Source organism: Ambystoma mexicanum, chromosome 4p, assembly GCF_040938575.1.
Source record: "Ambystoma mexicanum isolate Mex_15411 chromosome 4p, UKY_AmexF1_1, whole genome shotgun sequence".
Classification (NCBI taxonomy): Eukaryota; Metazoa; Chordata; class Amphibia; order Caudata; family Ambystomatidae; genus Ambystoma; species Ambystoma mexicanum.
In genome coordinates, this window is record NC_090927.1 from 843,123,976 (window position 1) to 843,136,497 (window position 12,522).

Here is a 12,522-nt window from a genome sequence, read left to right on the forward strand (position 1 = left end):
GGTGTGGCCGTAGGCTCTGGGCCTAGTGAGTTTTGTACTTTTAAGCATCTAGTCGGCTAGACCTTGCAGTTTTGAAAGGCAATTGAGAAATGGCTCACTTCCTGAACTTGGAGCACAAAAAAGCCTACAGCCCCTGGTATTCCCAGGCGGTCTCCCATCCAGGTACTAACTAGGCCCGTCACTGCTTAGCTTCCGAGATTAGACGAGATCGGGCGCAATCAGTGTGGTGTGGCCGTAGGCTCTGGGCCTAGTGAGTTTTGTACTTTTAAGCATCTAGTCAGCTAGACCTTGCAGTTTTGAAAGGCAATTGAGAAATGGCTCACTTCCTGAACTTGGAGCACAAAAAAGCCTACAGCACCTGGTATTCCCAGGCGGTCTCCCATCCAGGTACTAACGAGGCCCGACACTGCTTAGCTTCCGAGATCAGACGAGATCGGGCGCATTCAGTGTGGTGTGGCCGTAGGCTCTGGGCCTTGTGAGTTTTGTACTTTTAAGCATCTAGTCGGCTAGACCTTGCAGTTTTGAAAGGCAATTGAGAAATGGCTCACTTCCTGAACTTGGAGCACAAAAAAGCCTACAGCACCTGGTATTCCCACGCGGTCTCCCATCCAGGTACTAACGAGGCCCGACACTGCTTAGTTTCCGAGATCAGACGAGATCGGGCGCATTCAGTGTGGTGTGGCCGTAGGCTCTGGGCCTTGTGAGTTTTGTACTTTTAAGCATCTAGTCGGCTAGACCTTGCAGTTTTGAAAGGCAATTGAGAAAGGGCTCACTTCCTGAACTTGGAGCACAAAAAAGCCTACAGCACCTGGTATTCCCAGGCGGTCTCCCATCCAGGTACTAACTAGGCCTAACACTGCTTAACTTCCGAGATCAGACGAGATCGGGTGCATTCAGTGTGGTGTGGCCGTAGGCTCTAGGAATGCTAAGAATATTACTCTTATGCATTTGCATTTAGTAAGCTAAGCCATGCAGCCACTTGCAACATGATACCACGCTCATCGCTCGATCAGGCTCGATCAGGCGAGATATATAAGACTGGTGGGCCCATTCAGGACTCCTATGTCTGGTAGGATAACTTTAATTCATCCATCCTGTGTCTGTTGCAGGGAGGTGGAGAGAACAATCAACACAATAATGGTTTTCTTTCATGCCTCTTGAAGGACTCAATATTCTCTGTACTGCATTACATGTGAAAGTCGATTAATTACCCATGAACACACTACCTGTATGCTAATTCTATGTAAAAAGGTAGCTCCAGCCCTCATGATGTTGTCCAACATTTCCGCTATAAAACAGGATACAATTATTTTGGAAACATACCAAATTTGAAAAATAATTGAGAAGTTGCGCAATTACTAATCATGGAGCACAAAAAAGCCTACAGCACCTGGTATTCCCAGGCAGTCTCCCATCCAGGTACTAACTAGGCCCGACCCTGCTTAGCTTCCGAGATCGGGCGCATTCAGTGTGGTGTGGCCGTAGGCTCTGGGCCTAGTGAGTTTTGTACTTTTAAGCATCTAGTCGGCTAGACCTTGCAGTTTTGAAAGGCAATTGAGAAATGGCTCACTTCCTGAACTTGGAGCCCAAAAATGCCTACAGAACCTGGTATTCCCAGGCGGTCTCCCATCCAGGTACTAACTAGGCCCGACACTGCTTAGCTTCCGAGATCAGACGAGATCGGGCGCAATCAGTGTGGTGTGGCCGTAGGCTCTGGGCCTAGTGAGTTTTGTACTTTTAAGCATCTAGTCAGCTAGACCTTGCAGTTTTGAAAGGCAATTGAGAAATGGCTCACTTCCTGAACTTGGAGCACAAAAAAGCCTACAGCACCTGGTATTCCCAGGCGGTCTCCCATCCAGGTACTAACGAGGCCCGACCCTGCTTAGCTTCTGAGATCGGGCGCATTCAGTGTGGTGTGGCCGTAGGCTCTGGACCTAGTGATTTTTGTACTTTTAAGCATCTAGTCGGCTAGACCTTGCAGTTTTGAAAGGCAATTGAGAAATGGCTCACTTCCTGAACTTGGAGCACAAAAAAAGCCTACAGCACCTGGTATTCCCAGGCGGTCTCCCATCCAGGTACTAACTAGGCCCAACACTGCTTAGCTTCCAAGATCAGACAAGATCGGGCGCAATCAGTGTGGTGTGGCCGTAGGCTCTGGCCCTAGTGAGTTTTGTACTTTTAAGCATCTAGTCAGCTAGACCTTGCAGTTTTGAAAGGCAATTGAGAAATGGCTCACTTCCTGAACTTGGAGCACAAAAAAGCCTACAGCACCTGGTATTCCCACGCAGTCTCCCAACCAGATACTAACGAGGCCCGACACTGCTTAGCTTCAGAGATCAGACGAGATCGGGCGCATTCAGTGTGGTGTGGCCATAGGCTCTGGGCCTTGTGAGTTTTGTACTTTTAAGCATCTAGTCGGCTAGACCTTGCATTTTTGAAAGGCAATTGAGAAATGGCTCACTTCCTGAACTTGGAGTACAAAAAAAGCCTACAGCACCTGGTATTCCCAGGCGGTCTCCCATCCAGGTACTAACTAGGCCCGACACTGCTTAGCTTCTGAGATCAGATGAGATCGGGCGCATTTAGTGTGGTGTGGCCGTAGGCTCTGGGCCTAGTGAGTTTTGTACTTTTAAGCATCTAGTCGGCTAGACCTTGCAGTTTTGAAAGGCAATTGAGAAAGGGCTCACTTCCTGAACTTGGAGCACAAAAAAGCCTACAGCACCTGGTATTCCCAGGCGGTCTCCCATCCAGGTACTAACTAGGCCTAACACTGCTTAACTTCCGAGATCAGACGAGATCGGGTGCATTCAGTGTGGTGTGGCCGTAGGCTCTAGGAATGCTAAGAATATTACTCTTATGCATTTGCATTTAGTAAGCTAAGCCATGCAGCCACTTGCAACATGATACCACGCTCATCGCTCGATCAGGCTCGATCAGGCGAGATATATAAGACTGGTGGGCCCATTCAGGACTCCTATGTCTGGTAGGATAACTTTAATTCATCCATCCTGTGTCTTTTGCAGGGAGGTGGAGAGAACAATCAACACAATAATGGTTTTCTTTCATGCCTCTTGAAGGACTCAATATTCTCTGTACTGCATTACATGTGAAAGTCGATTTATTACCCATGAACACACTACCTGTATGCTAATTCTATGTAAAAAGGTAGCTCCAGCCCTCATGATGTTGTCCAACATTTCTGCTATAAAACAGGATACAATTATTTTGGAAACATACCAAATTTGAAAAATAATTGAGAAGTTGCGCAATTACTAATCATGGAGCACAAAAAAGCCTACAGCACCTGGTATTCCCAGGCAGTCTCCCATCCAGGTACTAACTAGGCCCGACATTGCTTAGCTTCCGAGATCAGACGAGATTGGGCGCATTCAGTGTGGTGTGGCCGTAGGCTCTGGTCCTAGTGAGTTTTGTACTTTTAAGCATCTAGTCGGCTAGACGTTGCAGTTTTGAAAGGCAATTGAGAAATGGCTCACTTCCTGAACTTGGAGTACAAAAAAGCCTACAGCACCTGGTATTCCCAGGCGGTCTCCCACCCAGGTACTAACTAGGTCCGACACTGCTTAGCTTCCGAGATCAGACGAGATCGGGCGCAGTCAGTGTGGTGTGGCCGTAGGCTCTGGGCCTAGTGAGTTTTGTACTTTTAAGCATCTAGTCAGCTAGACCTTGCAGTTTTGAAAGGCAATTGAGAAATGGCTCACTTCCTGAACTTGGAGCACAAAAAAGCCTACAGCACCTGGTATTCCCAGGAGGTCTCCCATCCAGGTACTAACTAGGCCCGACACTGCTTAGCTTCCGAGATGAGACGAGATCGGGCGCAATCAGTGTGGTGTGGCCGTAGGCTCTGGGCCTAGTGAGTTTTGTACTTTTAAGCATCTAGTCAGCTAGACCTTGCAGTTTTGAAAGGCAATTGAGAAATGGCTCACTTCCTGAACTTGGAGCACAAAAAAGCCTACAGCACCTGGTATTCCCAGGCGGTCTCCCATCCAGGTACTAACTAGGCCCGACACTGCTTAGCTTCCGAGATGAGACGAGATCGGGCGCAATCAGTGTGGTGTGGCCGTAGGCTCTGGGCCTAGTGAGTTTTGTACTTTTAAGCATCTAGTCAGCTAGACCTTGCAGTTTTGAAAGGCAATTGAGAAATGGCTCACTTCCTGAACTTGGAGCACAAAAAAGCCTACAGCACCTGGTATTCCCAGGCGGTCTCCCATCCAGGTACTAACGAGGCCCGACCCTGCTTAACTTCCGGGATCGGGCGCATTCAGTGTGGTGTGGCCGTAGGCTCTGGGCCTAGTGAGTTTTGTACTTTTAAGCATCTAGTCGGCTAGACCTTGCAGTTTTGAAAGGCAATTGAGAAATGGCTCACTTCCTGAACTTGGAGCACAAAAAAGCCTACAGCACCTGGTATTCCCAGGCGGTCTCCCATCCAGGTACTAACTAGGCCCGACACTGCTTAGCTTCCGAGATTAGACGAGATCGGGCGCAATCAGTGTGGTGTGGCCGTAGGCTCTGGGCCTAGTGAGTTTTGTACTTTTAAGCATCTAGTCAGCTAGACCTTGCAGTTTTGAAAGGCAATTGAGAAATGGCTCACTTCCTGAACTTGGAGCACAAAGAAGCCTACAGCACCTGGTATTCCCAGGCGGTCTCCCATCCAGGTACTAACGAGGCCCGACACTGCTTAGCTTCCAAGATCAGACGAGATCGGGCGCATTCAGTGTGGTGTGGCCGTAGGCTCTGGGCCTTGTGAGTTTTGTACTTTTAAGCATCTAGTCGGCTAGACCTTGCAGTTTTGAAAGGCAATTGAGAAATGGCTCACTTCCTGAACTTGAAGCACAAAAAAGCCTACAGCACCTGGTATTCCCAGGCGGTCTCCCATCCAGGTACTAACTAGGCCCGACACTGCTTAGCTTCTGAGACCAGACGAGATCGGGCGCATTCAGTGTGGTGTGGCCATAGGCTCTGGGCCTAGTGAGTTTTGTACTTTTAAGCATCTAGTCGGCTAGACCTTGCAGTTTTAAAAGGCAATTGAGAAAGGGCTCACTTCCTGAACTTGGAGCACAAAAAAGCCTACAGCACCTGGTATTCCCAGGTAGTCTCCCATCCAGGTACTAACTAGGCCTAACACTGCTTAACTTCCGAGATCAGACGAGATCGGGTGCATTCAGTGTGGTGTGGCCGTAGGCTCTAGGAATGCTAAGAATATTACTCTTATGCATTTGCATTTAGTAAGCTAAGCCATGCAGCCACTTGCAACATGATACCACGCTCATCGCTCGATCAGGCGAGATATATAAGACTGGTGGGCCCATTCAGGACTCCTATGTCTGGTAGGATAACTTTAATTCATCCATCCTGTGTCTGTTGCAGGGAGGTGGAGAGAACAATCAACACAATAATGGTTTTCTTTCATGCCTCTTGAAGGACTCAATATTCTCTGTACTGCATTACATGTGAAAGTCGATTTATTACCCATGAACACACTACCTGTATGCTAATTCTATGTAAAAAGGTAGCTCCAGCCCTCATGATGTTGTCCAACATTTCTGCTATAAAACAGGATACAATTATTTTGGAAACATACCAAATTTGAAAAATAATTGAGAAGTTGCGCAATTACTAATCATGGAGCACAAAAAAGCCTACAGCACCTGGTATTCCCAGGCAGTCTCCCATCCAGGTACTAACTAGGCCCGACATTGCTTAGCTTCCGAGATCAGACGAGATTGGGCGCATTCAGTGTGTTGTGGCCGTAGGCTCTGGTCCTAGTGAGTTTTGTACTTTTAAGCATCTAGTCGGCTAGACGTTGCAGTTTTGAAAGGCAATTGAGAAATGGCTCACTTCCTGAACTTGGAGTACAAAAAAGCCTACAGCACCTGGTATTCCCAGGCGGTCTCCCACCCAGGTACTAACTAGGTCCGACACTGCTTAGCTTCCGAGATCAGACGAGATCGGGCGCAGTCAGTGTGGTGTGGCCGTAGGCTCTGGGCCTAGTGAGTTTTGTACTTTTAAGCATCTAGTCAGCTAGACCTTGCAGTTTTGAAAGGCAATTGAGAAATGGCTCACTTCCTGAACTTGGAGCACAAAAAAGCTTACAGCACCTGGTATTCCCAGGCGGTCTCCCATCCAGGTACTAACTAGGCCCGACACTGCTTAGCTTCCGAGATGAGAAAAGATCGGGCGCAATCAGTGTGGTGTGGCCGTAGGCTCTGGGCCTAGTGAGTTTTGTACTTTTAAGCATCTAGTCAGCTAGACCTTGCAGTTTTGAAAGGCAATTGAGAAATGGCTCACTTCCTGAACTTGGAGCACAAAAAAGCCTACAGCACCTGGTATTCCCAGGCGGTCTCCCATCCAGGTACTAACTAGGCCCGACACTGCTTAGCTTCCGAGATGAGACGAGATCGGGCGCAATCAGTGTGGTGTGGCCGGAGGCTCTGGGCCTAGTGAGTTTTGTACTTTTAAGCATCTAGTCAGCTAGACCTTGCAGTTTTGAAAGGCAATTGAGAAATGGCTCACTTCCTGAACTTGGAGCACAAAAAAGCCTACAGCACCTGGTATTCCCAGGCGGTCTCCCATCCAGGTACTAACGAGGCCCGACCCTGCTTAGCTTCCGAGATCGGGCGCATTCAGTGTGGTGTGGCCGTAGGCTCTGGGCTTAGTGAGTTTTGTACTTTTAAGCATCTAGTCGGCTAGACCTTGCAGTTTTGAAAGGCAATTGAGAAATGGCTCACTTCCTGAACTTGGAGCACAAAAAAGCCTACAGCACCTGGTATTCCCAGGCGGTCTCCCATCCAGGTACTAACTAGGCCCGACACTGCTTAGCTTCTGAGATTAGACGAGATCGGGCGCAATCAGTGTGGTGTGGCCGTAGGCTCTGGGCCTAGTGAGTTTTGTACTTTTAAGCATCTAGTCAGCTAGACCTTGCAGTTTTGAAAGGCAATTGAGAAATGGCTCACTTCCTGAACTTGGAGCACAAAAAAGCCTACAGCACCTGGTATTCCCAGGCGGTCTCCCATCCAGGTACTAACGAGGCCCGACACTGCTTAGCTTCCAAGATCAGACGAGATCGGGCGCATTCAGTGTGGTGTGGCCGTAGGCTCTGGGCCTTGTGAGTTTTGTACTTTTAAGCATCTAGTCGGCTAGACCTTGCAGTTTTGAAAGGCAATTGAGAAATGGCTCACTTCCTGAACTTGGAGCACAAAAAAGCCTACAGCACCTGGTATTCCCAGGCGGTCTCCCATCCAGGTACTAACTAGGCCCGACACTGCTTAGCTTCTGAGATCAGACGAGATCTGGCGCATTCAGTGTGGTGTGGCCGTAGGCTCTGGGCCTAGTGAGTTTTGTACTTTTAAGCATCTAGTCGGCTAGACCTTGCAGTTTTAAAAGGCAATTGAGAAAGGGCTCACTTCCTGAACTTGGAGCACAAAAAAGCCTACAGCACCTGGTATTCCCAGGCGGTCTCCCATCCAGGTACTAACTAGGCCTGACACTGCTTAACTTCCGAGATCAGATCAGATCGGGTGCATTCAGTGTGGTGTGGCCGTAGGCTCTAGGAATGCTAAGAATATTACTCTTATGCATTTGCATTTAGTAAGCTAAGCCATGCAGCCACTTGCAACATGATACCACGCTCATCGCTCGATCAGGCGAGATATATAAGACTGGTGGGCCCATTCAGGACTCCTATGTCTGGTAGGATAACTTTAATTCATCCATCCTGTGTCTGTTGCAGGGAGGTGGAGAGAACAATCAACACAATAATGGTTTTCTTTCATGCCTCTTGAAGGACTCAATATTCTCTGTACTGCATTACATGTGAAAGTGGATTTATTACCCATGAACACACTACCTGTATGCTAATTCTATGTAAAAAGGTAGCTCCAGCCCTCATGATGTTGTCCAACATTTCTGCTATAAAACAGGATACAATTATTTTGGAAACATACCAAATTTGAAAAATAATTGAGAAGTTGCGCAATTACTAATCATGGAGCACAAAAAAGCCTACAGCACCTGGTATTCCCAGGCGGTCTCCCATCCAGGTACTAACTAGGCCCGACACTGCTTAGCTTCCGAGATGAGACGAGATCGGGCGCAATCAGTGTGGTGTGGCCGTAGGCTCTGGGCCTAGTGAGTTTTGTACTTTTAAGCATCTAGTCGGCTAGACCTTGCAGTTTTGAAAGGCAATTGAGAAATGACTCACTTCCTGAACTTGGAGCACAAAAAAGCCTACAGCACCTGGTATTCCCAGGCGGTCTCCCATCCAGGTACTAACGAGGCCCAACACTGCTTAGCTTCCGAGATCAGACGAGATCGGGCGCATTCAGTGTGGTGTGGCCGTAGGCTCTGGGCCTTGTGAGTTTTGTACTTTTAAGCATCTAGTCGGCTAGACCTTGCAGTTTTGAAAGGCAATTGAGAAATGGCTCACTTCCTGAACTTGGAGCACAAAAAAGCCTACAGCACCTGGTATTCCCACGCGGTCTCCCATCCAGGTACTAACGAGGCCCGACACTGCTTAGCTTCCGAGATCAGACGAGATCGGGCGCATTCAGTGTGGTGTGGCCGTAGGCTCTGGGCCTTGTGAGTTTTGTACTTTTAAGCATCTAGTCGGCTAGACCTTGCAGTTTTGAAAGGCAATTGAGAAATGGCTCACTTCCTGAACTTGGAGTACAAAAAAAGCCTACAGCACCTGGTATTCCCAGGCGGTCTCCCATCCAGGTACTAACTAGGCCCGACACTGCTTAGCTTCTGAGATCAGATGAGATCGGGCGCATTTAGTGTGGTGTGGCCGTAGGCTCTGGGCCTAGTGAGTTTTGTACTTTTAAGCATCTAGTCGGCTAGACCTTGCAGTTTTGAAAGGCAATTGAGAAAGGGCTCACTTCCTGAACTTGGAGCACAAAAAAGCCTACAGCAACTGGTATTCCCAGGCGGTCTCCCATCCAGGTACTAACTAGGCCTAACACTGCTTAACTTCCAAGATCAGACGAGAACGGGTGCATTCAGTGTGGTGTGGCCGTAGGCTCTAGGAATGCTAAGAATATTACTCTTATGCATTTGCATTTAGTAAGCTAAGCCATGCAGCCACTTGCAACATGATACCACGCTCATCGCTCGATCAGGCTCGATCAGGCGAGATATATAAGACTGGTGGCCCCATTCAGGACTCCTATGTCTGGTAGGATAACTTTAATTCATCCATCCTGTGTCTGTTGCAGGGAGGTGGAGAGAACAATCAACACAATAATGGTTTTCTTTCATGCCTCTTGAAGGACTCAATATTCTCTGTACTGCATTACATGTGAAAGTCGATTTATTACCCATGAACACACTACCTGTATGCTAATTCTATGTAAAAAGGTAGCTCCAGCCCTCATGATGTTGTCCAACATTTCTGCTATAAAACAGGATACAATTATTTTGGAAACATACCAAATTTGAAAAATAATTGAGAAGTTGCGCAATTACTAATCATGGAGCACAAAAAAGCCTACAGCACCTGGTATTCCCAGGCAGTCTCCCATCCAGGTACTAACTAGGCCCGACATTGCTTAGCTTCCGAGATCAGACGAGATTGGGCGCATTCAGTGTGGTGTGGCCGTAGGCTCTGGTCCTAGTGAGTTTTGTACTTTTAAGCATCTAGTCGGCTAGACGTTGCAGTTTTGAAAGGCAATTGAGAAATGGCTCACTTCCTGAACTTGGAGTACAAAAAAGCCTACAGCACCTGGTATTCCCAGGCGGTCTCCCACCCAGGTACTAACTAGGTCCAACACTGCTTAGCTTCCGAGATCAGACGAGATCAGGCGCAGTCAGTGTGGTGTGGCCGTAGGCTCTGGGCCTAGTGAGTTTTGTACTTTTAAGCATCTAGTCAGCTAGACCTTGCAGTTTTGAAAGGCAATTGAGAAATGGCTCACTTCCTGAACTTGGAGCACAAAAAAGCCTACAGCACCTGGTATTCCCAGGCGGTCTCCCATCCAGGTACTAACTAGGCCCGACACTGCTTAGCTTCCGAGATGAGACGAGATCGGGCGCAATCAGTGTGGTGTGGCCGTAGGCTCTGGGCCTAGTGAGTTTTGTACTTTTAAGCATCTAGTCGGCTAGACCTTGCAGTTTTGAAAGGCAATTGAGAAATGGCTCACTTCCTGAACTTGGAGCACAAAAAAGCCTACAGCCCCTGGTATTCCCAGGCGGTCTCCCATCCAGGTACTAACTAGGCCCGTCACTGCTTAGCTTCCGAGATTAGACGAGATCGGGCGCAATCAGTGTGGTGTGGCCGTAGGCTCTGGGCCTAGTGAGTTTTGTACTTTTAAGCATCTAGTCAGCTAGACCTTGCAGTTTTGAAAGGCAATTGAGAAATGGCTCACTTCCTGAACTTGGAGCACAAAAAAGCCTACAGCACCTGGTATTCCCAGGCGGTCTCCCATCCAGGTACTAACGAGGCCCGACACTGCTTAGCTTCCGAGATCAGACGAGATCGGGCGCATTCAGTGTGGTGTGGACGTAGGCTCTGGGCCTTGTGAGTTTTGTACTTTTAAGCATCTAGTCGGCTAGACCTTGCAGTTTTGAAAGGCAATTGAGAAATGGCTCACTTCCTGAACTTGGAGCACAAAAAAGCCTACAGCACCTGGTATTCCCACGCGGTCTCCCATCCAGGTACTAACGAGGCCCGACACTGCTTAGTTTCCGAGATCAGACGAGATCGGGCGCATTCAGTGTGGTGTGGCCGTAGGCTCTGGGCCTTGTGAGTTTTGTACTTTTAAGCATCTAGTCGGCTAGACCTTGCAGTTTTGAAAGGCAATTGAGAAAGGGCTCACTTCCTGAACTTGGAGCACAAAAAAGCCTACAGCACCTGGTATTCCCAGGCGGTCTCCCATCCAGGTACTAACTAGGCCTAACACTGCTTAACTTCCGAGATCAGACGAGATCGGGTGCATTCAGTGTGGTGTGGCCGTAGGCTCTAGGAATGCTAAGAATATTACTCTTATGCATTTGCATTTAGTAAGCTAAGCCATGCAGCCACTTGCAACATGATACCACGCTCATCGCTCGATCAGGCTCGATCAGGCGAGATATATAAGACTGGTGGGCCCATTCAGGACTCCTATGTCTGGTAGGATAACTTTAATTCATCCATCCTGTGTCTGTTGCAGGGAGGTGGAGAGAACAATCAACACAATAATGGTTTTCTTTCATGCCTCTTGAAGGACTCAATATTCTCTGTACTGCATTACATGTGAAAGTCGATTAATTACCCATGAACACACTACCTGTATGCTAATTCTATGTAAAAAGGTAGCTCCAGCCCTCATGATGTTGTCCAACATTTCCGCTATAAAACAGGATACAATTATTTTGGAAACATACCAAATTTGAAAAATAATTGAGAAGTTGCGCAATTACTAATCATGGAGCACAAAAAAGCCTACAGCACCTGGTATTCCCAGGCAGTCTCCCATCCAGGTACTAACTAGGCCCGACCCTGCTTAGCTTCCGAGATCGGGCGCATTCAGTGTGGTGTGGCCGTAGGCTCTGGGCCTAGTGAGTTTTGTACTTTTAAGCATCTAGTCGGCTAGACCTTGCAGTTTTGAAAGGCAATTGAGAAATGGCTCACTTCCTGAACTTGGAGCCCAAAAATGCCTACAGAACCTGGTATTCCCAGGCGGTCTCCCATCCAGGTACTAACTAGGCCCGACACTGCTTAGCTTCCGAGATCAGACGAGATCGGGCGCAATCAGTGTGGTGTGGCCGTAGGCTCTGGGCCTAGTGAGTTTTGTACTTTTAAGCATCTAGTCAGCTAGACCTTGCAGTTTTGAAAGGCAATTGAGAAATGGCTCACTTCCTGAACTTGGAGCACAAAAAAGCCTACAGCACCTGGTATTCCCAGGCGGTCTCCCATCCAGGTACTAACGAGGCCCGACCCTGCTTAGCTTCTGAGATCGGGCGCATTCAGTGTGGTGTGGCCGTAGGCTCTGGACCTAGTGATTTTTGTACTTTTAAGCATCTAGTCGGCTAGACCTTGCAGTTTTGAAAGGCAATTGAGAAATGGCTCACTTCCTGAACTTGGAGCACAAAAAAAGCCTACAGCACCTGGTATTCCCAGGCGGTCTCCCATCCAGGTACTAACTAGGCCCAACACTGCTTAGCTTCCAAGATCAGACAAGATCGGGCGCAATCAGTGTGGTGTGGCCGTAGGCTCTGGGCCTAGTGAGTTTTGTACTTTTAAGCATCTAGTCAGCTAGACCTTGCAGTTTTGAAAGGCAATTGAGAAATGGCTCACTTCCTGAACTTGGAGCACAAAAAAGCCTACAGCACCTGGTATTCCCACGCAGTCTCCCAACCAGATACTAACGAGGCCCGACACTGCTTAGCTTCAGAGATCAGACGAGATCGGGCGCATTCAGTGTGGTGTGGCCATAGGCTCTGGGCCTTGTGAGTTTTGTACTTTTAAGCATCTAGTCGGCTAGACCTTGCATTTTTGAAAGGCAATTGAGAAATGGCTCACTTCCTGAA

The 12,522-nt window shown here is 48.2% G+C and overlaps 35 non-coding genes and 12 pseudogenes across 35 annotated transcripts in view; all 47 read right to left on the reverse strand.

Annotated features, from left to right (window-relative positions):
- Positions 1-15, reverse strand: part of LOC138454774 (5S ribosomal RNA) — a 119-nt gene extending 104 nt beyond the window's left edge. The window contains exon 1 of the ribosomal RNA XR_011261436.1: positions 1-15. This exon is cut by the window's left edge and continues 104 nt beyond it. This is a non-coding gene — a ribosomal RNA (5S ribosomal RNA).
- Positions 16-121: 106 nt separating this feature from the next.
- Positions 122-240, reverse strand: LOC138455089 (5S ribosomal RNA). The gene has a single exon (XR_011261733.1). It is a non-coding gene; the product is annotated as a 5S ribosomal RNA (ribosomal RNA).
- A 106-nt stretch (positions 241-346) lies between these two features.
- LOC138461919 (5S ribosomal RNA) lies at positions 347-465 on the reverse strand. The gene has a single exon (XR_011264525.1). It is a non-coding gene; the product is annotated as a 5S ribosomal RNA (ribosomal RNA).
- A 106-nt stretch (positions 466-571) lies between these two features.
- LOC138454093 (5S ribosomal RNA) lies at positions 572-690 on the reverse strand. Its single transcript, XR_011260786.1, has one exon. It is a non-coding gene; the product is annotated as a 5S ribosomal RNA (ribosomal RNA).
- A 106-nt stretch (positions 691-796) lies between these two features.
- On the reverse strand, positions 797-915 carry LOC138457750 (5S ribosomal RNA). Its single transcript, XR_011262295.1, has one exon. It is a non-coding gene; the product is annotated as a 5S ribosomal RNA (ribosomal RNA).
- Positions 916-1,378: 463 nt separating this feature from the next.
- LOC138456607 (5S ribosomal RNA) lies at positions 1,379-1,487 on the reverse strand (annotated as a pseudogene).
- A 106-nt stretch (positions 1,488-1,593) lies between these two features.
- On the reverse strand, positions 1,594-1,712 carry LOC138465180 (5S ribosomal RNA). The gene has a single exon (XR_011267755.1). It is a non-coding gene; the product is annotated as a 5S ribosomal RNA (ribosomal RNA).
- Positions 1,713-1,818: 106 nt separating this feature from the next.
- On the reverse strand, positions 1,819-1,927 carry LOC138458301 (5S ribosomal RNA; annotated as a pseudogene).
- Positions 1,928-2,034: 107 nt separating this feature from the next.
- On the reverse strand, positions 2,035-2,153 carry LOC138454066 (5S ribosomal RNA). Its single transcript, XR_011260759.1, has one exon. It is a non-coding gene; the product is annotated as a 5S ribosomal RNA (ribosomal RNA).
- A 106-nt stretch (positions 2,154-2,259) lies between these two features.
- On the reverse strand, positions 2,260-2,378 carry LOC138456012 (5S ribosomal RNA; annotated as a pseudogene).
- A 107-nt stretch (positions 2,379-2,485) lies between these two features.
- On the reverse strand, positions 2,486-2,604 carry LOC138465205 (5S ribosomal RNA). Its single transcript, XR_011267779.1, has one exon. It is a non-coding gene; the product is annotated as a 5S ribosomal RNA (ribosomal RNA).
- Positions 2,605-2,710: 106 nt separating this feature from the next.
- On the reverse strand, positions 2,711-2,829 carry LOC138457762 (5S ribosomal RNA). Its single transcript, XR_011262297.1, has one exon. It is a non-coding gene; the product is annotated as a 5S ribosomal RNA (ribosomal RNA).
- Positions 2,830-3,292: 463 nt separating this feature from the next.
- LOC138455259 (5S ribosomal RNA) lies at positions 3,293-3,411 on the reverse strand. Its single transcript, XR_011261899.1, has one exon. It is a non-coding gene; the product is annotated as a 5S ribosomal RNA (ribosomal RNA).
- A 106-nt stretch (positions 3,412-3,517) lies between these two features.
- LOC138463476 (5S ribosomal RNA) lies at positions 3,518-3,636 on the reverse strand. Its single transcript, XR_011266063.1, has one exon. It is a non-coding gene; the product is annotated as a 5S ribosomal RNA (ribosomal RNA).
- Positions 3,637-3,742: 106 nt separating this feature from the next.
- Positions 3,743-3,861, reverse strand: LOC138454588 (5S ribosomal RNA). The gene has a single exon (XR_011261258.1). It is a non-coding gene; the product is annotated as a 5S ribosomal RNA (ribosomal RNA).
- Positions 3,862-3,967: 106 nt separating this feature from the next.
- Positions 3,968-4,086, reverse strand: LOC138454775 (5S ribosomal RNA). The gene has a single exon (XR_011261437.1). It is a non-coding gene; the product is annotated as a 5S ribosomal RNA (ribosomal RNA).
- A 106-nt stretch (positions 4,087-4,192) lies between these two features.
- Positions 4,193-4,301, reverse strand: LOC138458125 (5S ribosomal RNA; annotated as a pseudogene).
- Positions 4,302-4,407: 106 nt separating this feature from the next.
- LOC138465062 (5S ribosomal RNA) lies at positions 4,408-4,526 on the reverse strand. Its single transcript, XR_011267637.1, has one exon. It is a non-coding gene; the product is annotated as a 5S ribosomal RNA (ribosomal RNA).
- A 106-nt stretch (positions 4,527-4,632) lies between these two features.
- LOC138464793 (5S ribosomal RNA) lies at positions 4,633-4,751 on the reverse strand. Its single transcript, XR_011267370.1, has one exon. It is a non-coding gene; the product is annotated as a 5S ribosomal RNA (ribosomal RNA).
- A 106-nt stretch (positions 4,752-4,857) lies between these two features.
- Positions 4,858-4,976, reverse strand: LOC138454542 (5S ribosomal RNA). Its single transcript, XR_011261214.1, has one exon. It is a non-coding gene; the product is annotated as a 5S ribosomal RNA (ribosomal RNA).
- A 106-nt stretch (positions 4,977-5,082) lies between these two features.
- On the reverse strand, positions 5,083-5,201 carry LOC138462746 (5S ribosomal RNA). The gene has a single exon (XR_011265340.1). It is a non-coding gene; the product is annotated as a 5S ribosomal RNA (ribosomal RNA).
- Positions 5,202-5,654: 453 nt separating this feature from the next.
- Positions 5,655-5,773, reverse strand: LOC138456007 (5S ribosomal RNA; annotated as a pseudogene).
- Positions 5,774-5,879: 106 nt separating this feature from the next.
- Positions 5,880-5,998, reverse strand: LOC138463478 (5S ribosomal RNA). Its single transcript, XR_011266064.1, has one exon. It is a non-coding gene; the product is annotated as a 5S ribosomal RNA (ribosomal RNA).
- Positions 5,999-6,104: 106 nt separating this feature from the next.
- On the reverse strand, positions 6,105-6,223 carry LOC138456072 (5S ribosomal RNA; annotated as a pseudogene).
- Positions 6,224-6,329: 106 nt separating this feature from the next.
- Positions 6,330-6,448, reverse strand: LOC138455674 (5S ribosomal RNA; annotated as a pseudogene).
- A 106-nt stretch (positions 6,449-6,554) lies between these two features.
- On the reverse strand, positions 6,555-6,663 carry LOC138456511 (5S ribosomal RNA; annotated as a pseudogene).
- A 106-nt stretch (positions 6,664-6,769) lies between these two features.
- LOC138455019 (5S ribosomal RNA) lies at positions 6,770-6,888 on the reverse strand. Its single transcript, XR_011261667.1, has one exon. It is a non-coding gene; the product is annotated as a 5S ribosomal RNA (ribosomal RNA).
- Positions 6,889-6,994: 106 nt separating this feature from the next.
- LOC138464795 (5S ribosomal RNA) lies at positions 6,995-7,113 on the reverse strand. Its single transcript, XR_011267371.1, has one exon. It is a non-coding gene; the product is annotated as a 5S ribosomal RNA (ribosomal RNA).
- Positions 7,114-7,219: 106 nt separating this feature from the next.
- LOC138463220 (5S ribosomal RNA) lies at positions 7,220-7,338 on the reverse strand. Its single transcript, XR_011265807.1, has one exon. It is a non-coding gene; the product is annotated as a 5S ribosomal RNA (ribosomal RNA).
- A 106-nt stretch (positions 7,339-7,444) lies between these two features.
- Positions 7,445-7,563, reverse strand: LOC138463870 (5S ribosomal RNA). The gene has a single exon (XR_011266455.1). It is a non-coding gene; the product is annotated as a 5S ribosomal RNA (ribosomal RNA).
- A 453-nt stretch (positions 7,564-8,016) lies between these two features.
- Positions 8,017-8,135, reverse strand: LOC138454776 (5S ribosomal RNA). The gene has a single exon (XR_011261438.1). It is a non-coding gene; the product is annotated as a 5S ribosomal RNA (ribosomal RNA).
- Positions 8,136-8,241: 106 nt separating this feature from the next.
- LOC138461159 (5S ribosomal RNA) lies at positions 8,242-8,360 on the reverse strand. The gene has a single exon (XR_011263793.1). It is a non-coding gene; the product is annotated as a 5S ribosomal RNA (ribosomal RNA).
- A 106-nt stretch (positions 8,361-8,466) lies between these two features.
- LOC138462718 (5S ribosomal RNA) lies at positions 8,467-8,585 on the reverse strand. Its single transcript, XR_011265312.1, has one exon. It is a non-coding gene; the product is annotated as a 5S ribosomal RNA (ribosomal RNA).
- A 107-nt stretch (positions 8,586-8,692) lies between these two features.
- LOC138465207 (5S ribosomal RNA) lies at positions 8,693-8,811 on the reverse strand. The gene has a single exon (XR_011267781.1). It is a non-coding gene; the product is annotated as a 5S ribosomal RNA (ribosomal RNA).
- A 106-nt stretch (positions 8,812-8,917) lies between these two features.
- On the reverse strand, positions 8,918-9,036 carry LOC138455667 (5S ribosomal RNA; annotated as a pseudogene).
- Positions 9,037-9,499: 463 nt separating this feature from the next.
- Positions 9,500-9,618, reverse strand: LOC138455261 (5S ribosomal RNA). The gene has a single exon (XR_011261900.1). It is a non-coding gene; the product is annotated as a 5S ribosomal RNA (ribosomal RNA).
- Positions 9,619-9,724: 106 nt separating this feature from the next.
- On the reverse strand, positions 9,725-9,843 carry LOC138465027 (5S ribosomal RNA). The gene has a single exon (XR_011267602.1). It is a non-coding gene; the product is annotated as a 5S ribosomal RNA (ribosomal RNA).
- A 106-nt stretch (positions 9,844-9,949) lies between these two features.
- Positions 9,950-10,068, reverse strand: LOC138454777 (5S ribosomal RNA). Its single transcript, XR_011261439.1, has one exon. It is a non-coding gene; the product is annotated as a 5S ribosomal RNA (ribosomal RNA).
- Positions 10,069-10,174: 106 nt separating this feature from the next.
- LOC138455091 (5S ribosomal RNA) lies at positions 10,175-10,293 on the reverse strand. The gene has a single exon (XR_011261735.1). It is a non-coding gene; the product is annotated as a 5S ribosomal RNA (ribosomal RNA).
- A 106-nt stretch (positions 10,294-10,399) lies between these two features.
- Positions 10,400-10,518, reverse strand: LOC138453835 (5S ribosomal RNA). The gene has a single exon (XR_011260538.1). It is a non-coding gene; the product is annotated as a 5S ribosomal RNA (ribosomal RNA).
- Positions 10,519-10,624: 106 nt separating this feature from the next.
- Positions 10,625-10,743, reverse strand: LOC138454095 (5S ribosomal RNA). The gene has a single exon (XR_011260788.1). It is a non-coding gene; the product is annotated as a 5S ribosomal RNA (ribosomal RNA).
- Positions 10,744-10,849: 106 nt separating this feature from the next.
- Positions 10,850-10,968, reverse strand: LOC138457776 (5S ribosomal RNA). The gene has a single exon (XR_011262300.1). It is a non-coding gene; the product is annotated as a 5S ribosomal RNA (ribosomal RNA).
- Positions 10,969-11,431: 463 nt separating this feature from the next.
- Positions 11,432-11,540, reverse strand: LOC138456608 (5S ribosomal RNA; annotated as a pseudogene).
- Positions 11,541-11,646: 106 nt separating this feature from the next.
- Positions 11,647-11,765, reverse strand: LOC138465183 (5S ribosomal RNA). The gene has a single exon (XR_011267757.1). It is a non-coding gene; the product is annotated as a 5S ribosomal RNA (ribosomal RNA).
- Positions 11,766-11,871: 106 nt separating this feature from the next.
- Positions 11,872-11,980, reverse strand: LOC138458302 (5S ribosomal RNA; annotated as a pseudogene).
- A 107-nt stretch (positions 11,981-12,087) lies between these two features.
- On the reverse strand, positions 12,088-12,206 carry LOC138454067 (5S ribosomal RNA). Its single transcript, XR_011260760.1, has one exon. It is a non-coding gene; the product is annotated as a 5S ribosomal RNA (ribosomal RNA).
- A 106-nt stretch (positions 12,207-12,312) lies between these two features.
- Positions 12,313-12,431, reverse strand: LOC138456013 (5S ribosomal RNA; annotated as a pseudogene).
- Between the last annotated feature and the right edge of the window lie 91 nt (positions 12,432-12,522).